The sequence below is a fragment of the Erpetoichthys calabaricus genome, chromosome 1, assembly GCF_900747795.2.
Source record: "Erpetoichthys calabaricus chromosome 1, fErpCal1.3, whole genome shotgun sequence".
Lineage (NCBI taxonomy): Eukaryota > Metazoa > Chordata > Cladistia > Polypteriformes > Polypteridae > Erpetoichthys > Erpetoichthys calabaricus.
This window is the reverse complement of record NC_041394.2, coordinates 280,072,067-280,086,402: the sequence shown is the minus strand read 5'-3', so window position 1 is coordinate 280,086,402 and position 14,336 is coordinate 280,072,067. Positions and strand designations below refer to the sequence as shown.

Here is a 14,336-nt window from a genome sequence, read left to right as displayed (position 1 = left end):
AAAAATATTGATCACCAATATAGGTATTGTTGAGAAATGAGTGGAGCATTTTGAGAAACTCCTAAACAAGCTCTCCTTGATGGAAGTCATGCGAAAAGCATAGGACCATTCTTTATGGCTGAGTTTACCATGTTAAAAAAGCTCACAGTGGCAAAGTTGAAGAAAAGAAACACTAAATAAATTGAATATTGTGAGGTTGATTTTTGGATAAACACTTCAATGTAATAATGGAGGCAACTCCGCCCACCCCACCCAAAAAAAATCAAAAAGAAACCTAGACCGCATTTAAGTTTCTTAGAAATCATTCTTCTCTCCTCCCTGAAAGTTTATGATGGTGGAATGGAGACTCCATCCAATATTTGAAACACTGGGCCAGGTGGAATAACATGGATTTGTTAATTTTTTTGCATAGCTGCTTGAGGGGACATGAGTTTGTCTGTCCTATTTACTTGTCCCTTTTTAAAGTTGCAGAAAAATGCCAAAGTATCCTATGGCATCTTTTAAGGAGAAAGTGTAAGAGTATGAGGTTTAGTGTCCACTTCTGTTTACCAATCAAACACTGCATTTACAGAGTAAGAGTTGTGCTATCATGACTGGTGCTAAGTAAAGCCAATTTAATGTGGGCATTGTTCCATCATGAGTGTCATGTCTCCTTTATTATCCATGGTTTTATTGTTTTAAAGGGTATCCAGTATGGCAGCCAAAGTATTGCATCTCTTTTTACCAATAAAGTTATCATGTCTTCCTCTTGGCCTCATCAGATTACAGTTTCCATTATGGAACAGTTCACAGCAGATTGTGATCTCAATGGGGTGGGAATTGAAATTTCCAAATATAAGGTAATGGTCCTTTCCAGGAAAAGAATATCTTCTCCCTAAAGTACTAGGGTGTTGTACCGTGTTAGCCATTATGAATGTAGAGAAAAGCCAAGCAAAATGACACCTTTTATTGGCTAACTAGAAAGATTACAATATGTAAGCTTTTGAGGCAACTCAGGCCCCTTCTTCAGGCAAGATGTCATCATTTTGCTTGGCTTTTCTCTACATTCTCCCTAAAGGAAAAGTTTGTGTAGCTACCCAGAGTGAAGACATTCAAGTACCTCAGTCTTGCTCACAGGTGAACTTTGAAGTGATTGTTAGATTAACCAATGAAGCAATACAGTGTTAGTTTTGAGTGTTGCTCTGGATTATGGCATTGAAGCAGAAGCCGAGTCCCCAGGTTAAATTTTTTTGCATTGCAAATTACTTTGTTTACTTTTTTGCTTACGATAAGAGAGAGAATAAACATCACGGGTACAAGTGGCCAACATGTAGTCTTATGCAGGGTTGCTGTAATAGGGAGAGGAGCTTGGCAGTTCCAGAATACCTGAGTACAACCAAGGCTACTCCAGAATAACAGAAGTCTTTGAAGGTGGTGCCTCCAAGAGCATACCAAACAAGTTATGCCAGGCACAGAGTAATAGGAGAGAGTGTAGGTATATCGGCAGCATATGATAGAAGGATTACATCTTGGGACTGGTTTCAGAACATCTGGGAATTCCTTAGGAGGAACTGGAGGAAGTTCCAATGGAGAGCATCCTAGCTTAGTGTGCCAAGAAAAGATATCATGAAAATGATGGCTTTAACAAAATATACAGCATAAGTAGTACTGTTTGGTTTTTATTCTTTTTATTTGTAACATCTGGTAACTAAAAAATAGATTTTTTTGGAATACAGCTATCTGTTGTTTGAGTCACTCCACACTTATCCTACTTTGTTTGTTGATCGTCACATCCTGTAAAAAACTAATCTCCAACCATCACTAATAATAATCATCCTTAAAATACTGATAGCATTTGCTCAGGTAGCAGTATGGGCATTTGCCGCTACAGTGGATTTATTTAAACCACATTCTCAAAACATGTAACTAGGAAAGACTGCCAAAGGTAAAATACAATGAGAGGTGTATCTCATTAATTTTCTTTTTACTTGTAAGGATTTTTCCTAGTTGTTCTCTCTGTATAATAAGAAACAAACCATTAAAGTATGGTCAACAATTAAAAATGGGACGCATGCTGTATGGCACCATTTTCCCATGTGTTCTTTTGCAAGGTTATTATAGTTAACGAAAACTAAAATCAAAACCAACTAATGAAGAAAATTTTCATTCACTGAAATAAAATAGTTAACTAAAAAAATGAAATAAAAAAGCTAAAAGTATACACATTTTAAAGTAGCTGAAAAAATTACTTTTAAATAACGAAAAATATTATTTGTAAATATTCTTAACCATACATACACAAAGGCTAACCTGAGCTTCAGGGGTTCCAAAATTAATTAAAATATATTAATGTCTTTAACCCTTGTAACTTTCTACTCTACAACAGAAAGCAATCCACTTTGTTTATTTCTCAGGTGTCTGTTTTGTTGACAATAATTCACCTGCCTTTTCGCACAGAAGAAATCCTTTTTGAAAATAGTGGCACTGATCGAGAGACTGTCTAGGTCAACCTAAAAGATCAGCATATTGTTGCTGAATAATCACTTTAACAACAAGGGTCATTAAAGGTCATTTAACAACGAAGCAATACAAACCTTGTAAAATTCCTGAGTTGGCAACCTCTCTTCTCCTACCTACCTGTAGCTTAGTAGAGTCTTCCAACTGGTGAAAAATTAGACCTGCTAATGTGTTTTTGTATTCTGTATTTATTTAACTTTTATTTTAGTTTTACATTCACAGCTAAAAATGTCTGATATTGTGAAAATCTGGTGGCAGAATTATGTTTTAAAATATTTCTTTAGCCACAACAGTTAAATGGCTTTGCTTGGAGTACATCAAGGAGGACCTATGATGGCAATAAATTTGTTACATCCAGGAAATATGATTCTTTGGTTTCCTGTAAGATAATGACAGGTGACCAATCATTCAGGTTTATGCCTAAATGTCTGTTATCTCTGTAAATTTTACTTCATCAATGTAAGCCCAGATTTTGCACTCTTTCCTTATATCACCTTCTAGAACAATATTGTTACTTAGAAAATTAAAACATTATTTTGACCTATGTGTGTTACTCTCCTGTCAGAACAGCAGATATTGTTCTATATTATAAAATTTTGTGTTAAAAGTTGTTGTCTAAAAGACATTAACCAGTCAAATGTACTGTCCACTCATTTCCCTATAAAGTTTGCTTATTTTTGATAAATTAAATCCTGGTGCAAGGCAATAATATACTATGTTTTATTAATAATGTATTTTTCAGTCTCGTCTAATTGTAAAACTCTTAAGTGCACGCTAACTTAAAAAAATGTCTCTTACATAGGTCAGCATCCCTATAGTTTTTATGTATTTGACAAATTTCTGTTCATGAGAAGTAAATTTAGGTACAAGGTCATGTTTGCCTGCATATCATTTTCATATTCTGTGCAAGTTATTGGCATAACATAATACTGCCCTGGTCACAATCTTCAGGTATACTAACTTTCTCTCACATCCTAATGATGTATGTAAAAGTTACTTTAAAGTGGTGACTCTAAATTAGACTGGTTTGAAGAGCGAGTCAGTTTTTGAGTAACACATTCACAGCTGGTTTACATCTTGTATTCAGTGCAGCTGGGTTGCCTTGGCCCTAATGTTGGAATAAGTGATATCACTAAATGATAGATGCATGTTCACGGCTCTGCAAATGCACTGGATTGCTGAGAGAACTGCAAATAAGTAGTTCTGCGTGTTCTGCTTTGACAGGAATATCCTTAGAGATTTACTCTTGTCACTTTGTCAGAGTAGTGGTGCGTCGGAGAAAGTGTCTTGTAATGGCTGATGATTTGCATTTTACATCTTAAACAATCTAGGTTCTTGCCATTATAGTGTTTTAATAGTTGAGCAGAATACACAACTGTGATCCTTAGAATTGGAGTGCATTTTGAGTGTACAAATGTGATTTTTTTTTTTTTTCCTTCCAGGAAATGAAAGTGAAAAACTCAGTATTTGCCTTTTTTTTCTCATCCATTTATTCCAGTGAGCAGCCTGTACCTAAAAATCTCTCGTACGTATAAAGCATCTAAATTGACCTGTTTTTGTATGAACGAAGGAGTGTTCCACACCTGCTGATGGAGTTGTATTCCGTTAAAGTGAATGTGACCCACTGAATAAGCAGTCTTAGAAGAATTTTTAGATGCAGAGAATGTTCACTCAAGATTTCTCTTTTTAATATGAATTTAACAATTTTATCCTCCATTTTTGATCACTAAATTTAGATTCAGTAATGTTGAAATTTGAGCTTTCTCAAATATTATAAAAAAAATAAATAAAGGTAAATGATAAACTACTTATATAAGAACCTCTGAATGTTAACATTGTAGGAAAAACCTACAAGCAATTTATCTTGTCAGTGAGCCCAAGTATTAATTTTGTCGATGTATTTAATACGTGTAAGTTGCAGAAGACAATTGTTTTGCAGTAATCCTTGAAAAATCATGCTGGAAAGAACAGAGAGGCTTAATTCAGATAACAAAAAACCACACCTAATACTATAAAATGCATAAGATGCATTAAAATAAAGAGGAAATTCTTTTTTGTGTTTTTTTTTTTTTTTTTTTTTTTTTTTTTTTTTAAATGTCACCAACATTCATATGCACAAGCCAGTGTGAAAATCAATATATTGTTCCCTTCCACCCCCCCCCCCCCTCTTATTTTGAATCTAATTGCCCAGTTGTACCAATTTAACATCACTAGCATTGCTCATTTTGAGAATATGTGGAAAACCATCATCTACACCTGTAGCTGCATTGGCCTTACAATACCTAAAAGGGTCCATGACATGAACCTTTTATTAGTGAAAACCATGACCAGTTTAAGAATCACTACACCAAATATGGCTGGCCAAAAAATGAGGACAAATAGACTTTTCCACTGTCATCAGAGCTAAGACTGGTGTTGTCATTAATACTTTTTAGGTTAGTATGGTGTGGGTGGTGGTCTCTTTTTTTTTTTTTTTTTTTTTTTTTTTTTCCTCATCCAAAAATTACCGCTCTTTGTTTATTGAATTGTAGCATGTTGAAATGGGTCTTTGCACTGACACACACAAGTTTGTCCTTACATGTATATATTATATTTTTAAAAAATGTAAACATTTTATAGCCCATTTTGGAGCTAGTATTCTGATGTTAGAAATATAAAAACATTTCAGACCTACCTACTTTGTTAGTGTAGTTTTCTGTTATTGTACATACCTAAAACTTGCTTTTTATTTTTATAACATTGTGTATCTTACTTTTTTAGTGTACCTACTTTACTTTTTTTCAGTAAAAAGTGTGTATATATATATATATATATATATATATATATATATATATATATATATATCAATAGGTCTGTTCAGTTGGAGTTTGAAGCAATTATTGGGTTACTGGAGTTGGGGAAAAAATGTACTTATTTTGTCTAAATGGAAATTGTAATATAATGTATTTTCCAAATTCACATATACTAATACAAGTAAACTATTTTTTTTCTTCCAACTTTATGATGAAACATTTTTAAAAATTTTGTAACTTTGTCTTTTGTTTAATGATAAGTAGGTGTTTGTTTCTCAAACTATACTCTGTTTTTGTCCTCTTATACAACTGCCATTCTGAGCATTTCCCCTCTTTTTCTATACTGGTTAGATCCAGTTCATCCCATTCTCTCAAAACAGTAATAGACACTTTTTTGTATGAAATCTTCAGTTTTTTTGCAGTTTGTCACATCAAAGAACTCTCGTTTTGCAAAAAAGTAATAACATATTTTTTGAGAAAGCTGTTCATTTTTGCCATTTTTGAACCTAGTATGAAGTTTTGAACCAACTTTAGGAATACCAGTACCTTGTAACACATGTGAATATAATTAAGGGTTTCAGTAGTACTAATGCAGTTAGAAAGGTTTCTCTAATAACCAGGTAGCATTAACACATGACTATTAAGGATAAACTAAGTAATTTTAACATTGGGACACTGAATTACTGCTGAAAAGGGAGCTTTGTAGCCATATAAGAATAATAAGTTTAAAATCTGTCATTTCAAGTATTAATAGCAGTAGTGCATTGGCTAGATTTTTAAATCCATTTAGTGGTATCTTAATAAAGGTGTATATTTCTATCAAAAAAACACACATTTCAGGGTGACCCCAAACGTTTGACCAGCACTGTATATTGGCTTAAATTACAAATTGAGTAGTCTGAATTGGTGGTACCATTAGTTGAGCTGGAGTCCAAGTCAAATGTTTGTGTACTGACTCCACAGGCCTTTGTATCAGTGTATACAAGTTAGACTATAACATGCTCATTTAGTTCATTACATATGTAACATGGCCGGTTATGAGTTTGCACGTGTTTAGCTTGTAGTAGACTTGTGTGTATGCATGATTTACAAGTACATCTGTAAATGCAAATTGTTATACACGTTTATGCAAGTAAATGTATGTAACATGAAAAACATACACAACTATCTGTCATCTGGCCCTTTCACCCTTGGCTTTGGAACTGGTGATGGTTAAACTTTTACATACTGTACTTCCTGCTGTTCTCCTTACCTTTGCAATGCAAAGCAGTATTTTCACTTAGTGATTTCTGTTCTGTGAGTTCTTTGTATAGGTCGGTTGCTGGGTGTCAGTTTAACAATAAAGATTTTGAATATTTTTCTTTTTCATCTTCCATACTTTTTTAGAGGCTTAAATTTAACATTCTAGTTTTTGAAAGGGAAAAAGGTTATCAGTTCTAATGTAAGAGTATTGAATGTAACATGTATTCCTGTAAAGGAATATTTTTTTTCTTTGGTAAGTTAAATTATCCCTGGACACTCTTGATGCTGAAAACCTGAGCTTTTCCAGCAAAATGGATTCCCAGGTGAGCACTTTTTTTCCTGTCTATTGATGTTTCTAAAAGGTGGTACTGCCATTTTTAAAAATGTTTTGGCTTTCTCATACACATATATATTTACTTATTTAAGGGTTAACCTCAATGGGGAACAGCATGCAAACTGGATTTGCTTATTTTGACCAATTACTCTCTCTGGAAATGTTTTCTGTTGGTATACTGTATTACCTGAGAGGTCTTCTAGTCTATTGTGTTTTTACTGTATGGATAATAGCCTTGGTTGTGTATTTTCTGAAGTCAACAATGATATGTAGGACTGTATGTGCTTTAAGCCGCCATTTATTGGTAGATGGTAGGTTGGCAGGTTGAGCAGATAATTAGTTGATTTGAGGTGTTTTTTTTTTTTTTTTTTAAATTTTGTTTTTGCTTTCTTCTATCGGAAACAGTACCGACTTATTTAATTTTCAAGTTGCCTTATACTCAAATAAGTTAGTTATTCCTGGTAGTGATTTGGCATTTACTTGATTTGGATTTTTTTTTTTAGTGTGGAAGCTTCTAAATTGGTTTGTAATTCTGGACAGTACTATTTATTTGCAATGCAATTCAATCTAGAACAGGTTTGTTTTGTGGTTTTATTTGAAATGCATGCTGGCAAGGACAAAGGGGGTGAAATCTTAGAATTTTTAATATTTTAAAACCATTCCATTACTACTAAAAAGGCACAATCCTTCAAAGGAATCAGAGAATATTTATTTTTCTATACAATAGTACTGTAAACAAATTGTGTGTGTGTGTACATACGTAAATACTTGTAGTTGAAAATCCACAAAGGAAGAAAATGAATTGTGTATGTTAAAATAGTTTTTTATTCTTAAGCGTTCCGTTCCTATTAGGAGTTATCATCCAAGTAAAATGATTAGACATACAGGAATCCAAGCCAATATATATCAAATAAGGTAGGGAGGAAAGGAAAATGTGCTGGTGGGGGGATTAATGAGGTATGGTTTTGGTCATAAAGTCTTGTGTATGTTTTTCTTTTCAAGCCTGCATATTCGGAATTTTTGTCTAAATGTATGTTAATGGCATTTTCTTGGGCACTTTTAGAATTTTACTTGTATTGAGTCCCATTTAAATGCATGTCTCGTTGAACCTGTATGAGTGTAAATCAAACAGCATTGCTATGTTTCTGCATTTGTGTTGCAAGTGTTTTTGATGTTTGTCCCATGTATACAGTTGGGCATGAATCACATGGTATGTAAACCACATTCTGTGTCTCTGCTGTTGATTTTCTTACATTTAGCATTATGAAGGACTGTGCGCTGAGTGTTTGTAGGCTTGTGTGCTATTTTGAAGTCTGATCTGGAAAAGGATACTTACTGTACGTTCTGATACCCCATGATTAAAGTGTGGGATGGGGTGGTCAGGTTAGAGTATATTGTTTGCTGAGGTCTCTGGCATCTCCTATGTAAGCATTGTTTGATGAATGTCTTTTGATAGCCATTTGATGTGAACAGTTGGAAAAGATAGCATCTTTTATTCTTTTTAGTCTCCTTGATTTGATTGAAATTTAGCAATGTTATAGAAAAAAGAACATTTAGTCTAGGGGTGTTTTGCCTGTATTTATTAATATTATGCTAACATACATACACTGCACTGACACTGTACTTTATTTAAAAGACAAAGTAGAAGCGGCTCATGCAAATAGCACCATTAACCAATAGACAGAATATGGGGGTGTGTCCTGGAAAAAGTTTAGCAAAGCTCAAAGAAAATGTAAAACTCAGTGTGCTGTTTTTTTGCTGTTGACTACTGGCACTCTTACTGTAGATGTATATTGGCTCCTATTTTAGTTGTCTGTTCCTCTGTCAAGCTGCAGGCCCACATCACAGCACTGAAAACTACAAGAGCGACCAACCCGCCCTTTTGCACACCCACTCTTTGATTGCAGCATTTAAGAAAAATTTAACTGAGAATTCCCACTACTTAATTGTGATACCTTAAGAGTGAAATAATCCAATGGCTGTCTTTATGACATGGGAATTTCTAATGGGGAAGAAACAGAAATCGCTACTGTCACTCTTCACGTTAACCTATCACATTGGGTATTGATGCTTGCATATGTCCACTTCAGGCACTGCTTTGCCTATACATTCATGTCTGTGGACTTTAAAGGGGAACTACATACAACTGGCAAAAAACATGAAAAATCTTGTACTTAAAATTGTAAACATCTGATAATACAGTATATACACAGATCTCACATGATTCTTACTGATTACCAATTGTCCGTTCAAAAGAATACATGGCCATTGCAAAACAATTTTACAAGAACATCAATAGAAGTCAAGTGACTAGGAAAAGCTGGAAAAAAAGCAGGAATTAAACTAATAGAAGTGTGTTTTCTTCATGGACAATTATGCAAATAATTAGTATACTCAAGACTAAGCAGTTTCAGTAACCTATTTATTATTTAACTGATGCCTTTATCTAAGGTGACAACATTTTAGATACAATTGTTTGTTTTATTTTTCCATTTATAACACAGGCTGGTGAAATGACTTCATGGTCACAAAGTGTTGGTAGCAGGATTTAAGATCGCAACCTTAGGGTTTAAAGAGCGAAGCCTTAACCACTACAACACACTTCCTGCCAATAATATGTTTATATAAAAAAGAAAAAAAAACTACAAATATTGTATACTATTGTAGTTAGTTCATTACATTGTACTTTGATAACAACTGATTAACACAACACTAACTGAGGCCCATTGTTTTACAAAATTTCACAGATGAAGCTGGGTAACACAGCTAGTTTGTATTACACAATTTCACACATTTTAAAGTAGTTTAGAGTGCTCTACAATAACAGCTAAACAGTGCTACAAATGACTACTCTATGGTTTTTGCTAACAGGTTGTATTAAACAGTAGGGAATCAAAATTTGACAAATGAGAGGAGATCATTTAGTTCATCTAGCCCATTTGTTTAGCTAATAACTAAACTGTCGCAATATCTCATCCAGATACTCCTTAAAGGTTGTCAAGGTTTCTGCTTCAGTGACATGTTGGTAGTTTGCTCCAGAGTCCCACAACCTTTGTGTAAAGTGCTTCCTGGCTTTAGTTTTAAATGCAATTCACCCTTTAATTTCCTCTGATGACCTTGAGTATGTGATTCATCCTTAACCTGAAAGGACGTTCCTGGATTGGCTTTGAGGATTTTAAATACCTGGATTAGGTTTAATTCTCCGATTCAGTCAGAGTAGGACATGTCCTTAAGTCCTTGGATGCACTTGGTTGCTCTCCTCTGCACAGCTTCAAGTGCTGCTATGTCTTTTCTGTACTGTGGTGACTTGAACTGCACACAATACTCCAGTAAGTACAAGTGCATTCTATAGTTTGAGCATAACGTCCCTTAACTTGAATTCTACAGTTTTTATGATATAACCTAACATTTTATTTGCCGCCTTTAATTATATAAGCTTTAATACTTTTCAGAAGTTGCTTCCCATATGACAGTGTCTCCCATCTTTTATTGGTAATTGACGTTCCCTTTGCCCATGTGTAACACTTTGCACTTTTCTGCAATAAACTGAATTTTCCAAGAGTTTGCCCAGTTCTGAAGGTTGTCAAAGTCATTTTGAATTCTTTTTGCTGTCTTCCCAGTGTCTACCATCCCTTCAATTTTAATATCTGTAAATTTGACAAGTTTACTGACTATACCAGAATCTGTGTCATTACTATAACATAGAAAAAGTAATGGTCCGATGACAAACCCCCTTTTTTTTGTTAACCAACTTGAAATCTAGTTAATCTTTGGTGGTCTTTGAAAGTCTAGATGAATTATTTTGTATGCTGGCTGCTTTTTCAAAAACATCTAAAAGATTTGTTTAGCAGGACCTTCTTCTCATAATCCCATGCTGGCTGTTACATAGATTAAAATATTCTAATTAATTTTTCTAATTTCTTGTTATAGTTTCCTTAATTTTGCATGGCACAGAAATAAGACTAATTGATCTGTAGTTGCTAGGATCCATTTTGTCTCCCTTCTTGTAGATTGGCGTCACATTTGCATCTTTCCAGTCCACAGGTACTTACTTCTCCTTTCTGAAGTGACTACTTCTTCTCAATACAGTTGGTAAGATCCCATCAGGTCCAGGAGTTTTGTTCGTCTTCAATATGTTGAGGGCTTGAAGCACATAAAATTCTATTTTAAAATCTATGAACTCGGTTTGTTTTTACTTCCTCATGAGGCATTCCATTTGTTTCTTCCTTTTATAAATACTTGGTTGAAATATAGGGATCAAAAATAGATACACTTAAGTATTGCAATATTATAGTTTGTGATATTTTATTGATTCTCAAAAACGTTGATTTTTTTTTTTAATTACTAGTTTACAGGCAGAAATTCAAGGCACACTGGGGTTCATTTCATGTTATGTTTAAACCCCTGAATGCTAGATAGCAGTGTTGTAATCTGTCTTCAGCTAATGTAACGTAAACTGAGACCGGAAGTAACGCAAGTACACACCGCTGACGTACTGTATGTAGGCTTTCAGTACGCATGCATGCACAGATCAGTAGGCAACACAGGTAGTGACAAACCTAGTTGATTAGTGATGTTACCCAGCGATGGCTGAATCCAGAGAGTTAAACCTGCTGCAGCAGTATACAGAGTGGAAGTGTGGGCTCATTTTGGCTTCCACAATAAAGCCACCTTAAATTCTTATATTGTCTTTTTAGTGGAATAATACTGAAAAATTTTCTTGCTTATGTGGATTCTCAAAAATATCAAGAGAAGCCAAAATAGAAATTGCTAAAGTGGGTGTTTTTTGTTTTTTTTTATTATTTTTTTTATATAAATACAGTATATAGATAATTTCTTGCTGTTTGGTGGGTGCAGCATCACGCTATCTATCAGCGAATGCTCCCAAATTCTCTTTTTTGTTATAGTCTCCAGTATTCTATGTTATTTATTATCAACAGTTTTACATTTTAATACTACTCATATTTATATGTTTTGGCTGAATCTTTAGTCTTGTTTAATTGCTTTTCAGAATAAATTTATTTTGTACCTGAATCAGAACCAACAGCCTTTTATAGTATGAGTTTTTTGTTTTCCCATTTTAATGTTTTATAAATATTTCCTCATTCACACGAAGTCTGCTTTCCTCAAGTCTTCATTTTTCATTTTAATTTGTGTGTTTTCAAAGCTTATAGGAAATTTTACCATGTTGTAATCACTGTTTGCTTAAAGTATCCTTAACTTCTGTTCTTGTTACTCTTTATTGTTTGAGATCTAGACAGGAGTCAACAATTGTTGGGCTTGAGACAAACTGGGTGAAAAAAAGTCATTTGCCATCTGCACATTTTCAGTTTCCTCTTTTGTATCTTTGATGGGGGCTTCCCAATCAAAGATCGGAAAGTTAATTACCCATGATCGCTATGTTGTCTTTGTTGCACATATATCTTATTTCATTAAATAATATCTAACCTATCAGAATTTGGTGGTCTGTAGAACACTCCAATCACCAGGGGCCTCATGCATAACGCCATGCGTAGAATTCGCACTACAGTATAACATGACGTAAGCACAAAAGTGGAAATGTGCTTACGCACAAAAAAATCCAGATGCATAAATCTGCGTTTGCCAACATCCACGTTCTTCCGCTCCATAAATCCCGGTCAATGTGAAAAGTAACGCACGTGCGTGTGCCTTCTGTCCCGCCCCCAACTCCTCCCAGAATTTATGCCTCTTTAAATATGCAAAGCAATATAAATAGCCTTCTGTGAAAAGGCAATGGCAAAAGCAAGAGGGGAAAATAGAAGAATTTCAGCAAATACCAAGTGGAGGCAAGGAACAACTTACTATTTGTTGGTTTAAACAGTGGTATAAATAACAAAAGGAAGTTGATCGAGTGACATAGCGTGTTGGAGAAACTCGAAAGCTCACGTTCACAAAGTCGCACAGTGCCCGAAATAAAAAAGCAAGTTGTCACATATCAAAGTCGCTGTGAAAAGGTGAGTCGTGGCCCACCGTCTGAGTGTCATATGAAAGCTTATTAGGGTACAGAGGAAAAAAAAGGAACACAGTGGGGGGGAAAAGCATGAAATGTCATCTTTAATCTCTAAATTTCCACTTTAATCACGTAGTTTATTTTGTCATTAAAGTAGAACATCATAAACTTCATCTTAAAATCATTTAATTTACTAATTTCTCAATCCCACCGTAACTAAAGTGGCACATTAAATGCTTTTTGTATTTGATCTTCTATGTGCTCTGTGTGTGAATCACTACGTGCTTCCGGGCTTTCTCTTCCTCTGACAGGACACAGAATCCATTACATTCGTGATATTACAGCTGTCTGAATAATTAAAATACTGAGATGTATATGTGATATCATTTTCATGATGATAGGAGTTAAAGCAAGTTATTAAACATGGGAACAAGATGGCGCAGTGATTGTTCATGTCTCACGCAAGATGCTTGCTGCGCCGTGCGTGACCTTTGATGAAATACTTTATTGTAGCAGTACTGTCTTTCAAACGTACTAACCTCCAATTCCTGTCCTTACTTTTTTCTCCAAATACCCAATCGCCACTCAATTGGCTCTGTAATAAACGTTAAGCCATCTGTAAGCTTAGAACACCGTAAGCTTAAGGAACATCGTAGTGCGTATTTAATTATTCTATCGATCTATCCTTCCAGTGTCGCGTCAGCACCAGCAAGAATACAGCGCGAGGCAGGAACAATCTGTGAACGGAGTGCCAGCGACTCACTAGTGCTGTAGCATCGTGTAGTTAGTTTTATCTGTATTTGCTTGAACATTCCAGTTGATTTTGTGATTTCTCTCATTGCGCTAAGTATCATAGTTCGCTTACAGTACAGATTTGTTTGCATGAATCAATGTGATCGGCTGCAGGCCAAGGGGGTGTTGGCGCACTCACTCACTCACGCACCAGCCTCTGTTCAAGTTGGTCTATCTCTCCACGTGTTGGAGCATACCTTGCCTCCACTTAGCTAGCGATACCTGTTTCTTTAACAGACATTATCAGCTACAGATTAAGGAGTAACATTTGACGTTTTTGAGAGAGAGATCAGAGTTAGGGTAGCTGCTGATTGCCAGAGATATCATGGCCACGTGCTTTTCTCCCCATGTGGGGGATGCTCTCCCGTCGGAGCTGAAAAGGATCAGATATGGTGCTAACATTATAACATGCATACCTTCTGCTTCACCAGAATCACATTCATTTTTTTTTTTTGATTTTTAAAGTTTGCCCTGTTTCACTACTACATGGGCGGAGCCGCAGGGACAGCTGTAATGTGTGTGTGTGTGTGTGTGTGTGTGTGTGTGTGTGTGTGCATGCATAGAGGCAAAGGCTGACAATCCGGGATCATGTTATTTTTGCACATATTTCTTGTATGCCTCCTAAACATTTAAATATAAAATTAAGGTAATCCAAAGGTAGAAATGCACTTCAATCTCCCCTTATATTTTGTGCAATTAAACTGAATAG

General features: G+C 35.0%; 1 protein-coding gene across 1 annotated transcript in view; it reads left to right on the top strand.

The window, feature by feature from the left end:
• lrmp (lymphoid-restricted membrane protein) overlaps positions 1-14,336 on the top strand; it is a 106,524-nt gene that overhangs the window by 67,789 nt on the left and 24,399 nt on the right. The window lies entirely within an intron of this gene.